The sequence below is a fragment of the Mobula hypostoma genome, chromosome 29 (genome assembly GCF_963921235.1).
Source record: "Mobula hypostoma chromosome 29, sMobHyp1.1, whole genome shotgun sequence".
NCBI classification, from domain to species: Eukaryota; Metazoa; Chordata; class Chondrichthyes; order Myliobatiformes; family Myliobatidae; genus Mobula; species Mobula hypostoma.
Window position 1 is genome coordinate 22,679,861 of NC_086125.1, and position 17,091 is coordinate 22,696,951.

At 42.6% G+C, this 17,091-nt stretch overlaps 1 pseudogene; it reads right to left on the reverse strand.

Annotated features, from left to right (window-relative positions):
• Positions 1 to 17,091, reverse strand: part of LOC134339352 (adhesion G protein-coupled receptor E2-like) — a 202,790-nt pseudogene that overhangs the window by 95,675 nt on the left and 90,024 nt on the right.

The following is a 17,091-nucleotide window of genomic DNA, read 5'->3' on the forward strand; positions in this document are numbered from 1 at the left end:
ACAGTCCTCATGGGCAACTGATACTGAGTCAGTATCGGTCCCGATAAAACTAGTGGCCCTTGTTCAGGGGTCCAGTCCAGGAGAGGTCCAGTCTGACTGTGCTTGCTGGAAGAAAGGGGTATTGGGCTTCCCAATCGTTCTCCAGGAACCACATCAGTTTGGCTATGCAATGACTGTTGAGTAGGTGATTGAGGCACCAGGGCGAGAACCATATGAGGGTGCAGAACAGGACCATGGTAAAACAGGCACCGACGCACTTGTGGGTAGTATGGCGGGATTATTAGGTCGCCTTACTCATTCCCAGTCATCATCAGTATCGTTTGGGGAATCGGTCGGTATGTGTGGAGGGAGGCAGGTTACTCCAGAATTACTTCTATTTTCCGTTTCCTATTTCCCTTTACTCATTCTTCCATGACCAGTACGTTTCGTCTCTGATACAATTTCTTCCTCCGTCTCCTTTGTCTGTTTCTGTCCCTTATCCCATTCTTCACAAATCGCTCTCAACTCTTGCCAACTCCTAGGATTGCCTCTTTTATCACGTACGGCTATCCCTCTTCGCTTAGCGTTATGGATCCAACAAGTTAATTTATGCCTGCCTTCTTTTACTTCTGCCTTTTGTTGCCATAGGCTAATTGGGCGACCATACTATTTCCCTGCTTTCACTTTCCATATTAAATTTGAATCAAATGTACCTCCTGCAGGCCAATTGTCTTTTCCCAAATATTTAGACAATGGGAACAACATTTGTCTCAGTTTCTATTCATTTTCTGGAGAGTTGTCTATTATTTTCTGTAATGGACTCCGATGACATTGTTCCCCCATCCCCCCTGTATTCCAGGGGACTGGAACCGCCCGTCTTGAATTTAATGTTCGGCGGGACTAGAACCGCCCATCTTGAATTTACTATTCCCTTTGGGACCCGTCAGTGGATTTTTCCCCGCCAAAACAAAGTCATCGGAGAGCAGAGAGGAAACAAGGTTAAAGTTTACCTTGTGGGCCCGTTTCTCTCTGATTCACCCCAATGGTCCGCTGTCCACTTATTCAATTTTGGTGAGGGGCCTACCACATATTGGGGCCCCGCTCACAGTGCCAAGATGTCGATCTGCCTCTCTACTAGAGGCCTTTAGGTTCCGACCCAGGGAATAACTGTCAAACGCAGTTTACTTAAAAGTACATACTGTTTACTAGCAAGCTTGCGTGCTCAGTTGGCAGCACAGAGTCGCTGCTCACCCAGCTTCAGAAAATCTGCAGCCAAGGGAACCCAGAATACTCTTTGGAGCTGTTGATATACATTGTTATCATATGTAGACTTAGAAGCTTCTCATGGAACAAACACCACTTTGTTCATGCATTATTCTCACAGAACGACTTGTCAAGCTGTTAATAACTCAGTTAGGTTCTAGCCCTTTTAATTCTGCATATAATTCCTCACCAGCTGCTCTCATCTTTACATGGTCCATCTCTGAATCTTCCTCTCCCTCTCAAGATCACAAACATGTCCTATTGGATTTCCCCTCCCAGAACAAGCTCCGTCTACTCCACACTACTCCGTCTCTTGTTCCGATTGGATGTTGTTGGACCATGTGAGAGTTTGTGATCCAGGATTGGGATAGTAACCATCATGTCAGCTACAGATGCCAAATCTGGCTAGACACGTTCCCTGATAATGCACGGTCAATGTTTGGCGAAGTAACATGACTGCTCAATAAAATCATTTCACAAACTCTTAAATATACAGAACTGATTATCAGAACTATCGAAGCAAACACAACAAATCAACAGACACACGGAAAATGTTGGAGGAACTCGGCAGGTCGTGAACTCCAGAGCTATCACAATAATGTGGGACTTGCACGAGAATTGCCTGCTATATTCTTATTCTTCTTGACTCCCAGTAATGTGCAGGATTGTCAATAATAACCCCTTCTTGGCGTTGCTTCTCCATTTCATTGTTATAGTAAGTTCTTACCTTCACAAACTTTTCCTGATGCAAAGTTGACAGTCGCAGGAGTTGCCTGAAACCCTGCAATGCAGTTGCACTGGTACGAACCAATTGTGTTGTTACAAGTTGCGTTTTTGTCACAGGGCGAAGATTCGCACTCATTAATATCTGTGTGAACAGACAAAATCCTTCACAATCGTAAACATTGTTTTCTCCCTGTTACACATGTCTCACTTCCTACAATCATACAGAACTGAGAAACGTTAACATTTTAGATGGCAATCTCAAAGATGCTCTCATCTTGACATGGTCCATCACTGACTCCTCCTCTCACTCTCAGGATCATGTCTGTGTCCCCGTGTATTACTCAGACTCTCACTGAACCTGCTCCAAGAGGGTGACATTAGACTGTGTGAGAGTTTGGGAATCAACACTGGAATAGTAATCAGCATGCCAGCTAGAGCTGCCACTTCAGGTCACACCTGTCCCTGGGCAATGCATTACTTTGTCGTCTGTTTCTAAAGGAACAAGACTGGTCAATGAATTTATTTCCCAAACTCTAAAATATAGTCATAGAGTAATACAATACAGAAAAAGACCCTTTGGCCCAGCTCATCCATGCCAACCACAATCAGCTATTCCCATTTGACTGTCAGTCCCTTCCTCTTCCCATTTGAATGAATGATCAGATTTATCAAAGGAAACAATAGAAAAACCAATGATAACTTTCCCACCTCCCCACAATGACTCCTTTGTGCAATTTGCACAGTACAGAGCCTATTAATTTCTTCTTTAGCTGTAGGACTCTGCAGGAGAATTGTGGAGGACTGATATCGCAAATGAGCTTTGTATGCTTTGATATTGAATAAATCTGAATCTGAACTCCCTTCAACCGTTTGGTTCTTCAACCAACTGCAACAACTCTGATCACTACAGGTTAGCAGCACTGTGGCCATTTTAATCAATTTGCCCAAAAATAGACTTTCTTGTTCTAATTATGTTCCTTTTTGAAAACAAAAGTGTTCAATTTATATACAGTGGATTATGGATAATTGGGACTCTTCATGACCGATATATTTTGGCTGAACTGATCGACTGCCGAATTAGCTGAAGTTTCATGGAAATAGCTAAAAAAAGTATAAAAAGAGACAAATTGAGTAACGATTTATGTATTTAAATGAAATACAGAACAAATTAGAACACTACCAATATTAACAAGGTACTATAAAACTGAATTAGTTCCTAATAGTTATCAATGGAGGAACCTATCCAGTGTACACAATGAACAAAATCAGTACCAACCACGAGCACAGACAATAGACTGACTTTGGACAATGCTATTGATGACTGCATCCTCCAAAGCTTCTTTTTGATTGTAACATTCAAGATGATTGTTAATACTTTCAAATTCTTCATGGTGCCTAACTTGTTGAAGTAGTGAAATCATTTCATTTCATTCCTGACCATTTCTGGCATCTCCAAGACTCAATACATGAAACGGCAGTGAGCAAACCCACTTGGAATTGTCTTACTACTTATTTCTCACCAACTATCAGTGACAAAAATCACTGCTTTCTGAACACAAGCACACACAACTGACGCTACAGGTGAAACCTATTAATTAAACTATCAGTTAATTAGGGAAGCCATTTGTTTGGGACAACTCAAAAAAAACGAAATCGAGAAAATAGCCTGGTTTCCCCTCATCTATTTGGGACAACTATGCCACATAATTGGGGCAGGAGCCTTTCCAAACTGTTTCTAACTAGTGTGAGTCACGTCCACTTGCATGGCTGTTGGACACTACACTATGCTCAGAGCAATCAGCCTTTAAATAGCATCAGTTACATGCATTTATGTTCAAAAAGCAGTGACTTTTGTGATTGAAAGCTGGCAAGAAATTAGCAGCAAGACAACTTGGAACTGTTTTGCTCAATGGAGTTTCAAGTATTCAGGCTTGGAGATACCAGAAATGGCCATGAGCAAAATTGAAACCATCTCACTACTTCAAGAATGAAGGAAGGAACATCGACTCAGACCATGACAGGCCTGCGTTGGGCATTTTCATGCCTTACCATGCGCAGATTGGAAGTCTGTGTGGGGCGCCACTCCTCGCACAGATACTACAGCAATGTGTGGTTATGTGCCTTGCTCAAGGTCACAAACACACTGCCACAGCTGAGGCTCGAACTAGCGACCTTCAGATCACCAGAAAAATGCCTTAACCACTCGGCCACGTGCCCAACACAACTTCAACAAGTTAGGAATTACAAAGGTATTGACAATCATCTTGAATGTTATCAATGAAAATGAAGAATTGGAGGATGCAATCATCCAAAGTAATATATAAAGGCAGCCCATTACCTGCACTAGCTGTCTGAGCTGATTTTTGTTCATTTACAGCCAATCAAAAGTACATAGCAGATTAATTCCTCTGCTGGTAATGATTAATACACAGTTTTATAGTACTCTAATAGTATTGGTAGTGTTCTAATTAGTCTGCATTTCATTTAATTATGTAAATTGTTACTCAGTTAAGCAATAGTTTGCCTTTTTTATACATTTTAACTATCTCTATGGAGCTTCAGCTAATTGGGGTAGCCACCGATTGGGCCAAAAAGTACCAGTCCTGATGTGTCCCAATTATCTAGAACCTATTCTATTTAAAAACTCTGCATAAAGCAGAGTGTAGCGTCTAACATGCACACAAGCACGCTTGATTGACACTAGTTAGAAATTGTTTGGCAACAGTCTCCTGTTCCAATTAAGTGGCATAGTATCCCAAGTAAATCAAGGGAATCCTGCTGATGTTCACAATTGTTTTTTGTTCTTTAGGAGTTGTCACAAATAAGCAGCTGCCCCAATTAACCAGAATCTACTGTATTTAATGTATGTGTTTCTTGTAAATGATGCTTATGTGATGCTATGTGCCTATGATGCTGCAGTAAGACCGAAAGATCAAAAGATACAGGATCACAATTAGGCCATTCAGGTAAGTTTTACATTGCACTAGTGCATACATATATTTGTGCATATTACAATAAACTGAACTTTGACTTGGGCCTTCACCACCCTGGAGACTGGCAATTTGACCAATATTCTATGTCACGGTTATTTATTGCCATTACCTTCACAGCTCCTCCTTCCCCTGGAGCCAGCCTTCTCAGTTGACTGAAAACCTATGCTGCAAATACACTTGAATGATCCATTTATGTTCTGACAAGTTGCTTCATGGGGTCACAGAGAGGAATTACATTCATCGATATCTATGCAGACAGAGAAACTCTGCAGCGATCGATCGACTATATATTAAGGTCCCCTCACCCTTCAATATACCCTAGCATCCTACTACATTAATGGTATATATCCGACCTTTGCGATCTCCAACCTCACACTTATCAGAGTTAAATTTCATCTACCACTACCCTGCTCAGACTTCTGTACAAACTCCTTACAGATGGCACAGGAACTGAACTCCAAACTCTGACACCTCGAACTGTAATAGTGTTGCACTAATCGCTACTCTACCGTAGCACCCCTAGAGTCATAGAAAAGTACAGCACAGTAGGAAGCCCAAAAGCTCATCATGCTGACCCACGTAAATGGCCTACTCCCATCGACTTGCACTGGGACCATCAACCTCCATCCCCCTACCACCCATGTACCTATCTAAACTTCTCTTAAACGTTGAAATCCAGTCTGCATGCACCCTGTGTGCCGACAACTTGTTCCACACTCTCACAACCCTCTGAGTGAAGAAGTTTCCCCTCATGTCCCCTGAAACTTTTCACCTTTCACCCTTACCCCATGACCTCTAGTTGCAGCCCACCCAACCTCAGTGGAAAAAGCCTGTTTGCATTTACCCTAAGTACAGTATACCCCTCATAATTCTGTTTAATTCACAGTTGTAACACATTCATAACTAATAATTCAGATGTTGAAATTTAGTCTTGATCTCAAAGTTATTTAAAGTCCTCACCTTCACAGAGCAGATTGGATTTTCTGTATCCTTGCTTACATTGACACTTGTAAGAACCAGTTGTGTTGAAATACACTTTACAAGGTCCATATCGAAACTCGTTACATGCATCGATATCTGTGTAAAGAGGAAACATTCTTTACAATTGTAAACATTTTGCTCTCCATTACAAGTGGATTCTACTGTAGTTGATGGAATTTATAAAATAACATCAGGGGTACCACGGTAGTGTAGTGGTCAGCACAACGTTATTACAACTCAGGTTATTCCGAAGTTCGGAGATCAATTCCGACACTATCTGTGAGGGGCTTGTACATTCTCCCCACGAGTGTGTGGATTTCCTCTGGGTGTTGTGGTTTCCTCCCAATGTCCAAAGTCGTACCAATTGGTAGACTAATTGGTTGTTACAAATTGTCCTGTGATTAGGCTAGAGTTAAATAGGTGGGTTGCTGCAGTGTGGCTTGTTGGATCAGAAGGGCCTGTCCATACTATATCCTAAGTTGACTTTTGTAGTGGTGCACTTTAAGAGAGTGTCAGATGGTTTTCAAAACCACTTGGTTCACACATACCCTTCGGGGAAGGCACCCACTGTCCTCACTGGTCCATGTGTCAAGTCCAGACCCACCAATGTGCTTGACACCTACATATCGATCCCATCTTCACACCAAGGACACCTCCCTGAATATTGTGTCGCACTACCATCATGTTAAATCAAGTAGTTAAAAAGGCATATGCTGCGTTGGCCTTCATTAGTTGGGGATTTGTGTTCAAGAGCTGTGAGGAAATGTTGCAGCTCTATAAAACTCTGGTTAGACCACATTTCACAATCATCTATACTGGAATTTATGTATTTACTGGAATGGTACTCATTGAAGTCTTCTGCTGCTGTAGGCCATCCACTTAAAGGTTCAATATATTGTGCATTCAGAGATGCCCTTCTGCACACCATTGATGTAACACATCACTATTTCAATCACTGCACCTTCCTGTCAGCTTGAACCAGTCTGGCCATTCTCCTCTGACCTTTCTGTTATGTATTTAATATTTCATTAATATTGTAAATATATTGCTTGATTAAGCATTCTTGTTCATTTAAATAATTCATGATGGTTTATATGTAAAAAATAAAAGTATGAGAATGGCATACGTCATCATGCCACCACATCATACTTGCACATCTCACAAAGGAAAAAACAAAACTAAATGTACATGAGTTATCCCTGGCTCTGGTCTTGTGTTTTCGCTTTTAATTAGTTTTATGCTTTGGAGTTACAAAACATAACACTTTCTCATTAAAAAATGTTTTTTTCTCATTTAAAGGTGTTTTCACTCACAGAACTGTTGCTCACTGGATGCTCTAGAGACTGTTGTGTGTGAAAATCCCGAGAGAACAGCAATTTCTAAGATACTGAAACCACCCCATCTGGCACCAACAGCTATTCTGCAGCCAAAGTCAATTAGATCATATTTCCTCTGCATTCTGATGTTTGGTCTGAGCAACAATTTGTCTGCATGCTTTTGTGCATTGTGTTGCTGCCAGGTGATTCATTGATTGGACATTTGCATTAATGAGCAGGTGAGCAATAAAGTGGGCACTGTGTGTACATTCATTGAAACCATTAATTGGACTGTATCACCAATTTAAACCTCAACCAAACTCAGTCACCTGAGGGAATTTAAAACTCACCTATACATTTCTTTGTTGATTGATCACCCGATTTGCACTTGAGATTTTCTAACAGAGTATCTTGGAAAACACTGAAGCACAAGATAACTAAAATAAAGAAAATGAGGCAGTTAGACTTTTGTTCTGTCATTCCTACTCCTTCTCTCCTGGAACAGAACATCCCAATACTGAACAAAGCCAGGGCTGATGACAGCCACGGGAGGGAGAGAGATTTAATAGCCCCACCTCCTGAGATGTGCAAAGCCAGACTTTGGATTGAAGGCACTGAAAACAGCAGTGTCTGTGCTTTGTACTCAGTGACAAAAATCCAGCCACCAGTATTGACTTCTGGTACTAGTGTCCAAAGGTCACATGACTGCACATCACCTGTTGAGGTTATCTACACTGGTTCAGGAGGCTGATGGTTATAGGGTAATAACTTCCTGAACCTGGTGGCGTGAGAACCAAGTTTGCCTTCATTTGCACATTGGTTGTTTGTTAATCTTTGTTTATGTATAGTTTTATATATTTTTTACTGTATTTATTTATTTTCCTGGGAATATCTCAAAAAATAAATCTCAAGGCAGTATATGATAACTTATACATACTTTGATAATAAATTTACTTTGAACTTTGAAGTGATAAATATTAACTAATATCTAAACAAGGTGTTATGAGATAGTATTCATGAGTTCATGGACATTTCAGAAATCTGATGACAGGACTGATGGCAGCTGTTTGGAAAACATTGAGTGTGGGTCTTCAGGCTCTGTACTGCTTTGTTGATGGGACTATTGAGAAGAGGGTAAGTCCTGGATGGTGAGATACAGGAGCCTTAGGTCCCACAACACCAGGTTCAGGAACAGTTATTACCCAACAACCATCAGGCTCCTGAACTACCATGGATAACTTCATTCTCCTCAACGATGAACTGATTCCACAATCTATGGACTCACTTTCAAGAACTCTACATCTCATGTTCACTGTTTTATTTATTTACTTTTTAAAATTATTTGCATGATTTGAATTATTTTGCACTCGGTTCTTTGGCAATCTTTATTATTTATAGTTTTTCATAAATTCTGCTGTATTACTTTATATTCCAGTTGAAAGTGCTTTTTACCCGGAGTCCCTAGATATGTGGCTCGTTAGCCCCTCGCTAACAGCCACTGGACTCAGTGGTGAGAAAGCCACCTTCCTCAAACAGTGCGTCTAGGACCAAAACCAGATGCCTTGACCACCTGAACCCTGATCTGTGCGAATACTGTGTAAATACTATAGCTGTACAGTAGCCGTCGGCAAGAAACAGCAGATTGTACACTGCATACAATTATTCATTTTAAAATCTTTTTATTAATATATAATCTTCTACAGCTATAAAATACAGAAATTCAACAAAATAGTGTATATATATAATTAATTAAGCTGAAGAAAAAAACTTATATATGCTAATGAAAAACAAATTATAAAAGAAAAAGGAGAAAAGAGAACCCCAGCTAACTAAAAAAAAAACCCCACTAACTATAAAACAAAAAAGAGAAAAAAAACCATTAGGAACCAACTCCCGGAGCAATACGTCTTACAATCATTTATATATATATATATATATATATATATAAAAGAAGCAAAAGAAAACAACAACCACCAAATCACATTTATATAACATAAAATTGGAATGAAACCATGTAAATTGATTCAAATTAAATGATAATATTTAGCAAAAGAGCCCCACCTTCTCTCAAAATCAAATCGGGGTATCAGAAGTTCTACTTCTAATTTTTTCCAAACTAAGACATAACATTACTTGGGAAAACCATTGAGTTAGTGTAGGAGCAGAGGTATCTTTCCACTTCAACAAAATAGCTCTTCTTGCCAACAATGTAAGGAATGCAATTACATGTTGGTTTGAAAATGAAATACCCTGAATATGATGTGGAACTATTCCAAATAGAACAGTCAATCTATTAGGTTGTAAATTAATTTTCAAAGCTTTAGAAATTGTAGAAAATAAAGATTTCCAAAACGATTTCAATGAGGGCATGACCAGAACATATGTGACAAAGTAGCTACTTCAGTTTTGCACCTATCACAATAATTATCTATATTAGGAAATATTTCGGATAGCCTCTCCTTTGTTAAATAATAACAGTGAACAATTTTAAACTGAATTAAACAATGATTAGCACATATCGAAGAAGAATTAACCATTTTCATAACTCACGACCAATCTTCATTAACAAAAGTCATACTAAGTTCTCTCTCCCAATCTTGTTTAATCTTTAGTGGCAGGTTATCTTTTTGTAGTAAAAGTAAATTATAAATTCTACCAATGGAGCCTCTCACTAAGGTATTCATATTCAAGATAGTGTCCAACAAATCAGATTCTTGCATATACGGAAATATATTTTTGTAAAAAATGACTAACCTGTAAATATTGCAAGAAATGTGTGTGTGAGAGAGAATATTTACTAATTAACTCTTCAAAAGACATCAATCGACCATCACTAAATAAATCTGTAAAAGAACAAATCCCCTTATTTCTCCATAAAAGAAAGATGGGATCAGTAACTGAAGGCTTAAATAGCAAATTTCAAAATACAGGACTAGACAATTTAAATTGTTTAAAATTAAAAGAGTTGCGAAACTGAAACCAAATCCGTAAGGGCTGTTTAATAACAGGGTAGAAATTTAAATTGGAAATTTTAGCAAGTTGTAAAGGTAAATACAATTATAAAGAAAGTGTATTTACCAATTTCAACTTTATCAAACAGTTAGCAGGAAAAAGAAGGAAAAACTAAAAAGGGACCACTACTGTTAATCTAGTCCAAATGTGCAAATATGTTGGAGCTCATCTTGAAGTTGTCTTTAACTCACGCGCTGGACCCACGATCCGTATGAAATTGCACACCACCTTCCGAATGCTGCTCAAAATCCATATCAAACAAATGGGCTTCCCCAAGGGAATATTGGTCCTTCCTCCTTGAAACCATTCATCTGCACAAAGCACCTTGTGCAACAGGGACAGCTTCCTCAGCCATCTTCCCTCATGTCTTCTCCCAGCTCCTGCCAAAAAGACCACGACCCACACCAGTGTTCATCACCAAAACCTCTTTGCCAGTGTGCTCCAGAACCTTCTCCCAATTCCACCATCCTGATTGGCTGATACAACATTCCTAAGTCAAACAACATAGCCCCTTATCATTAGCTCAAACCCAATCATGCTAGAAGTAGAACAGACTGCTATTACTAAAACTGCAAAAATGAAATGCCTACAGTATAGCAGTAAAAATCTTAACCAGAGCATCATACAGTAAATGCCTTCAAGAAAATGAATTCCAAGGGAATATACAGTGACATATACTTACTTTAATAATAATTTACTTTAAACTTAAGATTTTCAGTTTATTTGTAATTTTCTCTCAACCGTCAACAAAGGAACTAATTATTTTCTGTCACATCCCTCCAAAAGATGACCTCCAACGATTGGAGTGCTGTACCATTGGAATTCCCAGCAAGTTCCACGGCATCAACATCAACACAACATATCCTGGGCCCAATACATTGATGCAGTCATCATATACAAAGTCGCTATACTTTGTTAGGAGTTTGAGGACATTTGGTATTTCAACAAAGACTCACAAATTTCTATGGAGGAGAGTGTTCTGACTGGTTGCATCACCACCCAGTGTGTAAGCTCCAATGCACAGAATGGAAAGGGTCAGCAGAAGGCTGCAGACTCAGCCTGTTCCATCACAGGCACCACCCTCCTATCATCAAGGATATCTACAAAAGACAATGACTCAAAAGGCTGCATTTATCATTAAGGAATTTCACCATTCAGGACAGACCCTCTTCGCATTACTACCATTAGGAAAGAAGTGCATCACCATGGTCTATTTCAGGATAGAGCTGTTGTAGAATGAAAAAAAAGAAAAGGTACAGGATTGTAAAGACACACACCCAACACCTTAGAAACAGCTTCTTCCCATCCATCTTCAGGCTACTGAATGGTCTAAGAACCCATGAACACTATCTCAATATTTGTTCTTCTTGTACCATGCATTTATTTTAAAATTTATAGTAATTTTATGTCTGCTCTGTAATGCTGACATAAAGCACAAATTTCAAGTCATATAAGACAGTGATAATGAATCTGGTTCTGTCATGGTCCGGTCCGTGAAGTCTGAATTCCAGTTCATGGTCCGGTCCATTGTTCCTTATTCCAGGTTTTCCAGTTTTCCCTTGTCCTGTTATGTGCCTTAATTGAGGCACATGATTCTGATTTTAGGCTGGCTACATAAACAGCTCCTGGGTTCAGCTTGAGTTGCTGGACTGTTCCCTTACCTTTCCCTTCCATTTGCCTGAAGCCTTGCCTGCATCCTTGCCTATTCTCGCCATCAAGTTCTACTGCTGGAGCAAGACTGGAACCTTGCTGTGTCTAGATAAGGAACTGTCTTTTGTTGTTTGGAACTGTCTCTTTGTGTCCTCGCTTTCGCTAGGTAGGTCTGGCTGTTTGCCGCTACCTTGTGTTGGGAACCGTTTCTGTGTCCACGTCTTCGCTAGGTAGGTCCGGCCATTTGCCGCTACCTTGTGTTGCGAACTGTCTCTGTGTCCACGCCTTCACTGGGTAGGTCCAGCCATTTGCTGCAACCTTGAGTGGAGATCTGTCTCTCAGTGTTCTGTGTATGAGTCCCGGCCCTACGTCCTATTCCAAAGGAGGGGTCCCAGCTCTGTGTTCTGCATTCCTGTCTCCCAAGACCAAGGCTCTGTGTTCTGTGTTCCTGTCTCCCAAGACCAAGGCTCTGTGTTCTGCGTTCCTGTCTCCCAAGACCAAGGCTCTGTGTTCTGCGTTCCTGTCTCCCAAGACCAAGGCTCTGTGTTCTGCGTTCCTGTCTCCCAAGACCAAGGCTCTGTGTTCTGCGTTCCTGTCTCCCAAGACCAAGGCTCTGTGTTCTGCGTTCCTGTCTCCCAAGACCAAGGCTCTGTGTTCTGCGTTCCTGTCTCCCAAGACCAAGGCTCTGTGTTCTGCGTTCCTGTCTCCCAAGACCAAGGCTCTGTGTTCTGCGTTCCTGTCTCCCAAGACCAAGGCTCTGTGTTCTGCGTTCCTGTCTCCCAAGACCAAGGCTCTGTGTTCTGCGTTCCTGTCTCCCAAGACCAAGGCTCTGTGTTCTGCGTTCCTGTCTCCCAAGACCAAGGCTCTGTGTTCTGCGTTCCTGTCTCCCAAGACCAAGTCTGAGCTTCATGCCCTCATCCAGTTCTGGTCCCATGTCCTGCCCAGGAGTCCCGTGTCCTGCCGCCATGTCCAGACCTGTTGCCTTGACACGTCTTGTCCTCGCCTAGATCCGTTGTCCGAGCCTGAGTCAAGACCCAGGTACTGAGTCCCTGTCCAGTCTCTGGCTCGGAGTCCTTGTCCAGGTTCCAAGTACCTTGTTCCTCATCCAGGTCCCACTATCCTAGTCTAGTCCTAGCCCAGGCCCTCTATCCTAGTCTCATCCAGGGCCTGTGTCTTGTCCAGCATCATTTCTTCCCCACTTCCCTTGCTTTCTTGACACAACTAGTCCTGTTCCTAGTACTTCAGTGTCTGTATCTTGCATTTGGGTCTGCTCCCAGCACCCCCATTATGACAGGTTCTGATTCTTCTGTGCCAATTTCCCAAGGACTCAATGCCTTGATTTTGCAAATATTTATTTATTTCCACCTTGCATATTCCTAATGATCCAGCCTTCACCAACCCCGTGAATTCAGAGTTCCAGGGTTTCATTATCCTCTGGGAAGAAATATCTGTGTATCACAACATGGTGCCACTGGGGGAAAATTAGGTTTCCCTGGAATTTGGAAAGAAAGATTTGGAATTCTTCTCCCCTGGGAGAGAAACAGACAAGAGGATATAGTGCAAATAAGGGGGCAATCATTTCTCTTGCAACTAAAACACAAGAAAATCTGCAGATGCTGGAAATCCAAGCAACACACACACAATGCTGGAAGAATTCAGCAGGCCAGGCAGCATCTATGGAAAAAAGTAAACAGTTGATGTTTCAGGCCAAGCCCCTTCATCAGGACTGGAAAGTCAGAATATGAAGGTGGTGGGAGGGGAGGAAGAAGTGCAAGGTGGCAGGTGATAGATTAAACCAGGAACGGGGGGAAGGGGTAGGGGGTGAGGTAAAGAGCTGGAAATTGTATTGGTGAAAGAAATAAAGTGTTGGAGAAGGGGAAATCTGATAAGAGAGAACCGAAGACCATGGAAAAAAGGAAGGGGGAGGAACACCAGAGAGAGGTGACAGGCGGGTAAGAAGATAAGGTGAAAGAAGGAAACAGGAATGGAGAGGAGTGGTGGGGGGCAATCATCACAAGTTAGAGAAATCGTTGCTCATGTCATCAGGTTGGAGGCTACTCAGATGGAATATACGGTGTTGCTCCTCCAACCCGAGTGTGGCCTCAATGTGGCAGCAGAAGAGGTCATGGATTGACATGTCGGAATGGGTGGCCACTGGGAGATTCCCTTTTGTGGCAGCTGGAGCGAAGGAGCTTGGCAAAGTGGTCTCTCAATCTACGTTGAGTTTCACTGATAACAGGAGGCCACACCAGGAGCACTAAATACAGGAAATGACCCCAGCAGACTCACAGAAATGTTGCCTCACCTGTAAGGACTGTCTGGGGCTCTGAATAGTAGTGAGGGAGGAGGTGTAGGGACATGTTCCACTTGTAAGGATAAGTGCCAGGAGGGAGATCAGTGGGAAGGGACGAGTGGACAAGTGAGTCATGTAGAGAGAGATTCCTGCAGAAAGCGGAAAGTGGGGAGAGAGAAAGATGTGCTTGGTGGTGGGATCCTGTTGGAGATGTCAGAAGTTATGAAGAATTATGTGCTGGACATGGAGGCTAGTGGGCTGGTAAGTGAGGATAAGAGGAACCCTACCCCTGGTGTGGCGGCAGGAGGATGGAGTGAGGACAGATGTGTGCAAAATAGAAGAAATGCAGGTGAGGGCAGCATTGATTGTGTAGGAAGGGGAGCCCCTTTCTTTGAAGAAGGAGGACATCTCAGTTGCTCTGGAATGTGGCAGGAATGGAGTAACTGAGAAGAGAATGGCAATTTTACAAGTGCCAGTGTGGGAAGAGGCACAGTCCAGACAGCTGTGAGAGTCAGTTGGACAGAGAGATCGAGTAAGGGGTGTTGGAAATGGACCCAGTGAATTTGAGGGCAGGGTGGAAGTTGGAGGCAAAGTTAATAAAATAGATGAGCTCAACATGGGTGTAAGAAGATCAATAATGCAGTTGTTGATATATCGAGTCAGAAGATTTGGGGAGTGATGCAGGTGTAAGGTTGGAACATGGACTGTTCCACATAGCTAATGAAAAGGCAGACATAGCTGGGACACATGTGACTGCCTATGGCTACACTTTTGGCTTGAAGGATGTGGGATTAACTGATGGAAAAATGATTGAGGATGAGGACAAGTTCTGCAAGACGGAAGAGAGTAGTGGTTGAGGGAAATTTGTTGGGTCTGTTGTCCAGAAAGAAGCGGAGAGCTTTAACATCCTTCTGATGAGGGATGGAGGTGTATAGGGACCGGACACCCATAGTGTAAATGAGACCATCAGGGCCAGGGAACTTAAAGTCATTGAAATGATCAGGAGTGTGTGAAATGTCATGGACGCAAGTTGGAAGGGACTGAACCAGGGGCACAAAACAAAGTTGAGGTATGCAGCCACAAGTTCAGTGGGACAGGAGCAGGCAGAAACAATGGGTCTACCTGGACAGTCAGGTTTATGGACTTTGGGAAGAAGGTAGAAATGGGGGGCGCGGGGTAAGGGAACTCTCAGGTTGGTGGCAGTGGGTTGGAGATCCTCAGAGTCGATAAGGTCGGTGATGGTGCACGACACAATGGCCTGGCGCTCCTTAGTGGGGTCCTGTCAAAGCGGTAAGTAAGAGGTTTGTAGACAGGAGAGTTCTTGCCAAAGAAGTAAGAGCGGAGGTGGGGGCAACGGAAGAAGAGTTTGCCCTCATGGCGGGTGCAGGAGGACAAAGATGAGATTCTTACTGAAGACGAAATGTTCTGCTCAGGGTGGGGGGTGGGGGAGGATGACGCAGGGAACTGAGAAGACCCGGCACGAATGAGAGCTGGGATCAGAGGGGGGAAGAGATTTGGTAGTGTCTGAGGAAAGAGGAGGGTTGGGGTGTTCAGTTATCAACTCACGATCCCAACTCACTGTCTGTAAGCGACCACTAACTAAATGTCTCTGGCAGTAAGGAGAAGGCAGGCATTGCTACGGGAGTGGGAGGAAGACGGAGGCTCCATGGACGCAAGAGCTGACGGTGGGGCCTGAAAGACAAGGGGCTGGGAATGGTGTTGGGCGGGCCAGGATAAGGATAGTCGCGGCCTGGATGTACTGGTGGTTACTGTCCAGGCTGGAGTCGGAATGAGTGGCTGTGCAATTACAGTTTGAAGGTCATTGGAACCACACTTTTTCTGACAAACAACTATCACGTAATAGTTTATTACTCCCCTGTGGACTTGGAGGCAATTCAATGTGGCAGAACAAAGGCGAGGTGGCGGACCTGTCACCGAGAGCGTGGAAAAGTGTTAAAGGCCGGGCACAGGCCGAATCGAAGCTGTGGGGTCCGGGCCCCAAGGCATTGAACACGATCTGCATATGGAGGTTTACAGCCTGAATCGAGATGGCGAGGCCGGCATATCCAAGTGGCAGAACCCATTGTTCGTATGGAGAGTTAAGTACTGGGCCAGATTGAAAAGGTCAGGGTGTCGAGGCTTGGGGCGAAGTATGAGCCGGTTCTGATCGCTGCGCCACAACGTTTACTGAGCTCCGCGCTGCACTGTGGTACTCTTACGGATTTCAGTTCAGAACCGCTATTTGCGGCTGCTGTCTGCATGATGTTTTGTTTTTCATTGCACGTTGGGTATTTGATGGTCTTTTTTATGGGTTATACTTTTAATTTTTATGGGCATGATGTGGTGTTGGACAGACTTTTTATTTATATATATGTGGTTTGTTTTTGGGTTTCTTTGTCTCGTGGCTACCTGTTGGGAGATAAATCTCAAGGTTCTATAATGTGTACGTACTTTGATAATAAGTGTACTTTGAACTTTGAATCACCACCCCGGCAACACATTCCACTTGCCCAGCAATTGTTAAGAGTCAGAAAAATACTCATTCCCGACATTTATTAAAGGTTCAACTGGATTTTGGCACAGAAACTCCAACTAAATGAGGGCAGGGATGTGATTATCCACTCAGTGTCACAAAGCAAATGTAGAGATACAGGGCAGGAGAGGGTTAAACACAATCTAAATCTCCCTCTATACCAGGAGTTCCCAACCTGGGGTCCATGGACCCCTCAGTAAAAGGTCAGGCTCCATGGCATAAAAAAGGGTCTGGAACCCCTGCTCAATACTATCCCATCAAATACTCCCAGAGCAGTGACTACGTGGGTTAAATACAGAGTAACACTCCCTCTGTGTCGTCCCATCAAACATATCCTGAGCAGGG